At 46.6% G+C, this 7,318-nt stretch overlaps 1 long non-coding RNA gene across 1 annotated transcript; it reads right to left on the bottom strand.

The window, feature by feature from the left end:
- Positions 1–5,524: 5,524 nt before the first annotated feature.
- On the bottom strand, positions 5,525–6,975 carry LOC147119578 (uncharacterized). The gene is made up of 2 exons (XR_015078045.1): positions 5,765–6,975; positions 5,525–5,719 (listed from the first exon to the last, which is right to left on the bottom strand). It is a non-coding gene; the product is annotated as an uncharacterized LOC147119578 (long non-coding RNA).
- Between the last annotated feature and the right edge of the window lie 343 nt (positions 6,976–7,318).

The following is a 7,318-nucleotide window of genomic DNA, read 5'->3' as shown; positions in this document are numbered from 1 at the left end:
CGGGAACGCGGCCGGCCGCCGCTCCAACTTTATGCGCCGGCGCAAAGGCGTGTAAGAACCCTTTCCACAATTGTTGGTTGCGCCTGCCACGGGCGAGGCGGGCGCAACTGAATTTGGGCTTGGGGCCGGGTTACCACGGCAACCGGGACGCTGCGCACACCGATGACGTCATCGGTGCCAGCGCAGCGCTACCGGCTAACGCCGATGGTAAGTTCCCAAGTCAATTTCAGAAACGGCTATAATTCCAGCGCAATGCCCTCCAGCGCCGCTAATTGGGCGCTAACCCCACTCAATTTCTAGGCCCCTGTCTCTGTTTATATTACACTAGACCCTGTCTCTGTTTATATTGCACTAGACCTGCTGTGATTTCCAGCAAAAAAACATTTTTTTTGTCTTTTTTTGTTTTTCGTACTGACCCCAGCAACTGCAACATTTGACCCCTTGTGACCCCACCTCATTGTTCTTTAATGTAATGTTTTCCTGATTGACCTGTTTGGACACCATTTACACCTTTGATTGCTGCGATTATCTCTCTGCCGAGGTGTGATAAATGGCAGTTAGAAATATTACCTGTAAACATCTGACATTATTCTCTGACTAAATAATGTGTTTTTATTGCATCTCTCCACTTCACCTGACAAAGGAGCAGCGCTCCAAAAGCTTGTGATTTCAAATAAAGCTGTTGGATTATAACCTGGTGTTGTGTGATTTCTTACATTACACTAGACCCTGGCTCTGTTTATATTACACTAGACCCTGTCTCTGTTTATATTACACTAGACCCTGTCTCTGTTTATATTACACTAGACCCTGTCTCTGTCTATATTACACTAAACACTGTCTCTGTTTATGTTACACTAGACCCTGTCTCTGTTTATATTACACTAGACCCTGTCTCTGTTTATATTACACTAGACCCTGTCTCTGTTTATATTACACTAGACCCTGTCTCTGTTTATATTACACTAGACCCTGTCTCTGTTTATATTACACTAGACCCTGTCTTTGCTTATATTACACTAGACCCTGTCTCTGTTTATATTACACTAAACACTGTCTCTGTTTATGTTACACTAGACCCTGTCTCTGTTTATATTACACTAGACCCTGTCTCTGTTTATATTACACTAGACCCTGTCTCTGTTTATATTACACTAGACCCTGTCTCTGTTTATATTACACTAGACCCTGTCTCTGTTTATATTACACTAGACCCTGTCTTTGTTTATATTACACTAGACCCTGTCTCTGTTTATATTACACTAGACCCTGTCTCTGTTTATATTACACTAGACCCTGTCTCTGTTTATATTACACTAGACCCTGTCTTTGTTTATATTACACTAGACCCTGTCTCTGTTTATATTACACTAGACCCTGTCTCTGTTTATATTACACTAGACCCTGTCTCTGTTTATATTACACTAGACCCTGTCTCTGTTTATATTACACTAGACCCTGTCTCTGTTTATATTACACTAGACCCTGTCTCTGTTTATATTACACTGGACCCTGTCTCTGTTTATATTACACTAGACCCTGTCTCTGTTTATATTACACTAGACCCTGTCTCTGTTTATATTATACTAGACCCTGTCTCTTTTTATATTATACTAGACCCTGTCTCTGTTTACATTACACTAGACCCTGTCTCTGTTTATATTACACTAGTTCCTGTCTCTGTTTATATTATACTAGACCCTGTCTCTTTTTATATTATACTAGACCCTGTCTCTGTTTACATTACACTAGACCCTGTCTCTGGTTATATTGCACTAGACCCTGGCTCTGTTTATATTACACTAGACTCTGTCTCTGTTTATATTACACTAGTTCCTGTCTCTGTTTATGTTACACTAGACCCTGTCCCTGTTTATATTACACTAGTTCCTGTCTCTGTTTATATTACACTAGTTCCTGTCTCTGTTTACATTACACTAGACCCTGTCTCTGGTTATATTGCACTAGACCCTGTCTCTGTTTACATTACACTAGACCCTGTCTCTGGTTATATTGCACTAGACCCTGTCTCTGTTTATATTACACTGGACCCTTTCTCTGTTTATATTACACTAGACCCTGTCTCTGTTTATATTACACTAGACCCTGTCTCTGGTTATATTGCACTAGACCCTTTCTCTGTTTATATTACACTAGACCCTTTCTCTGTTTATATTACACTAGACCCTGTCTCTGGTTATATTATACTAGACCCTTTCTCTGGTTATATTGCACTAGACCCTTTCTCTGTTTATATTACACTGGACCCTTTCTCTGTTTACATTACACTAGACCCTGTCTCTGGTTATATTGCACTATACCCTGTCTCAGTTTATATTACACTAGACCCTGTCTCTGTTTATATTACACTAGACCCTGTCTCTGTTTATATTACACGAGACCCTGTCTCTGTTTATATTACACTGGACCCTGTCTCTGTTTATATTAGCCATGGTGTGGAAATGCCAGTGTTGGACTGGGGTGGACAAATGTAAGAAATCACACAACAGCAGGTTATAGTCCAACAGTTTTATTTGAAATCACAAGCTTTCGGAGCGCTGCTCCTTCGTCAGGTGAAGTGGAGAGATGCCTATAGACACAGATTATATAGTCAGAGATTAATGCCAGATGATTTCAGGTAATCTTTCTGACTGCCATTTATCACACATCGGCAGAGAGATAATCACATCAATCAAAGGTGTGAATGGTGTCCAAACAGGTCAGTCAGGAAAACATTACATCAAAGAACAATGAGGTGGGGTCACAAGGGGTAAAATGTTGCAGATGCTGGGGTCTGTATGAAAAACAAAAAACAGACAAAAAACATTTTCTTTGCTGGAAATCACAGCAGGTCCGGCCGCATCTGTGTAGAGAGAACAAGCCAACGACGACTTGAGTCTGGATGACCCTTCGTCAGGCGGAGTTACATGTAGCGTGACATGAACCCAAGATCCCAGTTGAGGCCGACCTCATGAGTGCGCAACTTGGCTATCAGTTTCTGCTCTACGATTTTACGTTGTCGTGTGTCTCAAAGGCCGCCTTGGAGAATGCTTACCTGAAGATCGGAGGCTGAATGTCCTTGACTGCTGAAGTGTTCCCTGACTGGGAGGGAACACTCCTGCCTGGCGGTGTCCGTTCATCCGTTGTCGCAGTGCCTGCATGGTCTCGCTGATGTACCATGCTCGTGGGCATCCTTTCCTGCAACGTATGAGGTAGACAACGTTGGCCGAGTCACATGAGTATGTACCATGTACCTGGTGTCCTCACGTGTGCTGGTATCTGTGTTGATGATCTGGCATGTCTTGCAGAGGTTGCCGTGGCAGGGTTGTGTGGTGTCGTGGTCACTGTTCTCCTGAAAGCTGGGTAATTTGCTGCGAACGATTGTCTGTTTGAGGCTAGGCAGCTCTTTGAAGGCGAGTAGTGGAGGCGAAGAACATGGCGTAGTTTCTCCGCTCCGGGAAAGTACTGGGCGACAAAGGGTACTCTGTTGGTTGTGTCCCATGTTTGTCTTCTGAGGAGGTCTAAGCGATTTTTTGCTGTGGCCCGTCAGAACTGTCGATCAACGAGTCGAGCGTCATATCCCGTTCTTACGAGGGTGTCTTTCAGCGTCTGTAGGTGTCCATCGCGTTCCTCCTCGTCTGAGCAGATCCTGTGTATTTGCAGGGCTTGTCCATAGGGGATGGCTTCTTTAACGTGGTTAGGGTGGAAGCTGGAGAAGTGGAGCATCCTGAGGTTGTCCGTGGGCTTGCGGTAGAGTGAAGTGCTGAGGTGTCCGTCTTTGATGGAGATTCGTGTATCCAAGAATGAAACCAATTCTGAGGAGTAGTCCATGGTGAGTTTGATGGTGGGATGGAACTTGTTGATGTTATCGTGTAGTCCTTTCAGTGATTCTTCGCCGTGCTCTGACTATATAATCTGTGTCTATAGGCATCTCTCCACTTCACCTGACGAAGGAGCAGCGCTCCGAAAGCTTGTGATTTCAAATAAAACTGTTGGACTATAACCTGGTGTTGTGTGACTTCTTACATCTGTTTATATTACACTAGACCCTGTCTCAGTTTTTATTAAGCTAGACCCTGTCTCTGTTTATATTACACTAGACCCTGTCTCAGTTTTATTAAGCTAGACCCTGTCTCTGTTTATATTACACTAGACCCTGTCTCAGTTTTTGAGACAGGGTCTAGTGTAATATAAACAGAGACAGGGTCTAGTGTAATATAAACAGAGACAGGGTCTAGTGCAATATAAACAGAGACAGGGTCTCGTGCAATATAAACAGAAACAGGGTCGAGTGTAATATAAAACGAGACAGGGTCTAGAGTAATAAAAACTATTACTCTAGACCCTGTCTCGTTTTATATTACACTCGACCCTGTTTCTGTTTATATTACACTAGACCCTGTTTCTGTTTATATTACACTAGACCCTGCCACTGTTTATATTGCACTCGACCCTGTCTCTGTTTATACCACACTGGAGTTATTACTGCAACGCGGGGCTCCCCAGCTAGTAAAGATATATATTTGAGTGGGTGGGAGGGTGCAATCATTTTTTGGTTTGAACCATCGGTCTAGTCTTGTTAATAAATGTCAGAAGCTGTATGCAATGTCTAATTGATGTGGGATTATGTGGGTAATATCGGTTTTGAAAGGACGGGGTGAACCTTGTAACAATCCCCCAGAGATGAGCTGGATTGAGGGACAGGACTGAAGGCGAGCAATAGTGCCCTGCACTTTGCACTAATTAGTGACAGACTCTGTGTTAAAGTTTACTAATTCACACTTGTGTTGTGCTGTGCCGATTGCTCCCAGTTTGTGAATGGTCAGGATTGTTTTTGCTGCAGTATTTTCTATTGAACTTTGGCGGGACCCACTGATTGGGTGAGACAGAGCCAGGAACCGTGACCTCACAGCACCGCCGGATGGGCAGCCGCAGGGTCCTAATGCCCACCGGGTGCACCAGCTCTCAGCGGGTTCAGAGCAACAACTGAAAAGAGCCTCACAGTGTTTGCTGTGTGTGTACAAAGCTCATCATTCTTAATGTGTACATTCCATACAGAGAAATCATTATCTTCAGACATTATTGATCAGCATTTTATTTCCTTTATTCACAGTGTAACTTCCGAGGGTTGAATCCCTTTAACATTTATTGATAACCCATTGTCTTGTGGGCTCTTGTTTAGAAAGTGATGTCACAATGACCATTCCGTTCCCAAGGTGAGCCTGTCTGTCCGCAGTATTCAGTGGGAAAGGGGATTAAATCACACCGAGGATAATGAGCAGCCACCCACCAGTCTCTGCACTTTATTGTCCAGTGATCGCCTCACCATCACACAGAAGCTCCTGATATACACCTCCAGTGGGTGATGATTGGTGCAAGTGATGGTAAAAATGAAACTGTACCTGTACCTGACGTGAGGTTTGTAGTGTCCGCGTATCAATAACACACAGACTGCAGGAGAACGGTAATAAGAGGTGTTTACTGAACAGAGGGTGATGTGCCTCAATAATCCCGAGACTCGATGTTAGCGGAACAAAACAAGGCTTTTATTAACTTAGAAGATAACACGCAGTGGAGAGAGGTATCTTCCATCTGGAGCTCTGCAGTACTGGATATGAGGCCAGACTGAGCTGGCTTACATAGAGGCCAGGTATGGGCGGAGCCCTACACACAACACATTCCATACATTCCAATATACAATACAATGGTGAGGGGAAACCTGAAACCAACCACAGTCACAGGCAATACAATGGTGAGGGGAAACCTGAAACCAACCACAGTCACAGGCAGTGATGAATGGAATATTTCATCACATTCACCCCTTCTATAGATTTAGTCTGTTCGGGGGTTTGGTAGTCCTCTGCGACCGACGTGGCTGTTGTGGTGTCGCGGGTGTCGGCTGGGTGTCCCCGGTGGCCTCCTGGGTCTCTGCCGGGGGTGCCGCCAGGGTTGTTGAAGGGGTAGTTGGTGGGGGTGCCGTTGGTCGATGTTCTTCCGGGGGTGATGAAAGAGTAGTGGGTGGGTAAGAGTTGCTGTGGTCGTTGTTGCTGCTATTGCCGTGGTTGTTGTTACCGGCTGGGGCGACGTCTTTTATTGACACGGTGTCCTCCCTTCCGTCGGCGTGCCGGACATACGCGTATTGGGGGTTGGCATGGAGTAGGTGCACTGGCTCCACGAGAGGGTCCGTCTTATGGCCCCTCACATGCCTTCGCACGAATACCGGACCTGGGGTGGAGAGCCATGACGGCATGGATACGCCTGAGGTGGATTTCCGGGGAAAGCTAAACATTCATTCATGAGGCGTGGCATTAGTGGCAGTACACAATAGCGACCGTATCGAATGGAGCACATCTGAGAGGACTTCCTGCCAGCGGGAGATAGGGAGGCCCTTGGTCCTTAGAGCTAGAGTGACTGCTTTCCATACTGTCCCGTTCTCTCGCTCCACTTGACCGTTACCCCGGGGGTTGTAGCTGGTGGTACGGCTCGTGGCGATACCCCTGGACAGCATGTACTGGCGTAGCTCTTCACTCATGAAGGACGCCCCCCTATCCGTGTGGATGTAGCTCGGCATACCGAACAGGCAGAACAGGCTGTTGAGGCATTTAATGACCGTGGCGCTGGTCATGTCTGGGCAGGGGAAGGCGAATGGGAACCGGGAGTATTCGTCCACAATGTTCAGGAAGTAAACATTGCGGTCGACGGACGGGAGGGGGCCCTTGAAATCTAAGCTGAGCCGCTCAAAGGGCCGTGTAGCTTTGATTAAGTGGGCTGTATCAGGGTGGTAGAACCGAGGCTTGCACTCAGCGCAAGTGCGGCAGTTCCTGGTCAGAGACCGAACTTCCTCAATCGAGTAGGGTAAGTTGCGGGACTTTATGAAGTGGAACAGCCGCGTGACCCCTGGGTGGCAGAGGTCGTTGTGGAGGGTCTGTAGCCGATCCCCGGTGGCGCTGGCACACATCCCTCGTGAGAGGGCATCTGGGGATTCGTTAAGGGCCCCTGGCCGGTAAATGATGTCATACTCGAAGGTGGAGAGCTCGATCCGCCACCTAAGAATCTTATCATTTTTGATCTTCCCCCTCTGTTTATTATTGAACATAAACGCTACCGACCGCTGGTCGGTAAGTAGGGTGAAGCGTTTGCCGGCTAGGTAGTGGCGCCAGTGGCGCACTGCCTCCACGATGGCTTGGGCCTCCTTTTCCACGGAGGAGTGTCTGATCTCGGGCCCTTGGAGGGTCCTCGAGAAGAAAGCTACGGGCCGCCCCGCCTGGTTGAGGGTGGCCGCCAAGGCAAAGTCAGACGCATCACTTTCCACTTGAAA

Source organism: Somniosus microcephalus, chromosome 4 (genome assembly GCF_052327205.1).
Source record: "Somniosus microcephalus isolate GS21.2 chromosome 4, FLI_Smic_1.0, whole genome shotgun sequence".
NCBI classification, from domain to species: Eukaryota; Metazoa; Chordata; class Chondrichthyes; order Squaliformes; family Somniosidae; genus Somniosus; species Somniosus microcephalus.
The sequence above is the reverse complement of the archived record's forward strand: the minus strand, read 5'-3'. Positions and strand labels throughout refer to the sequence as shown.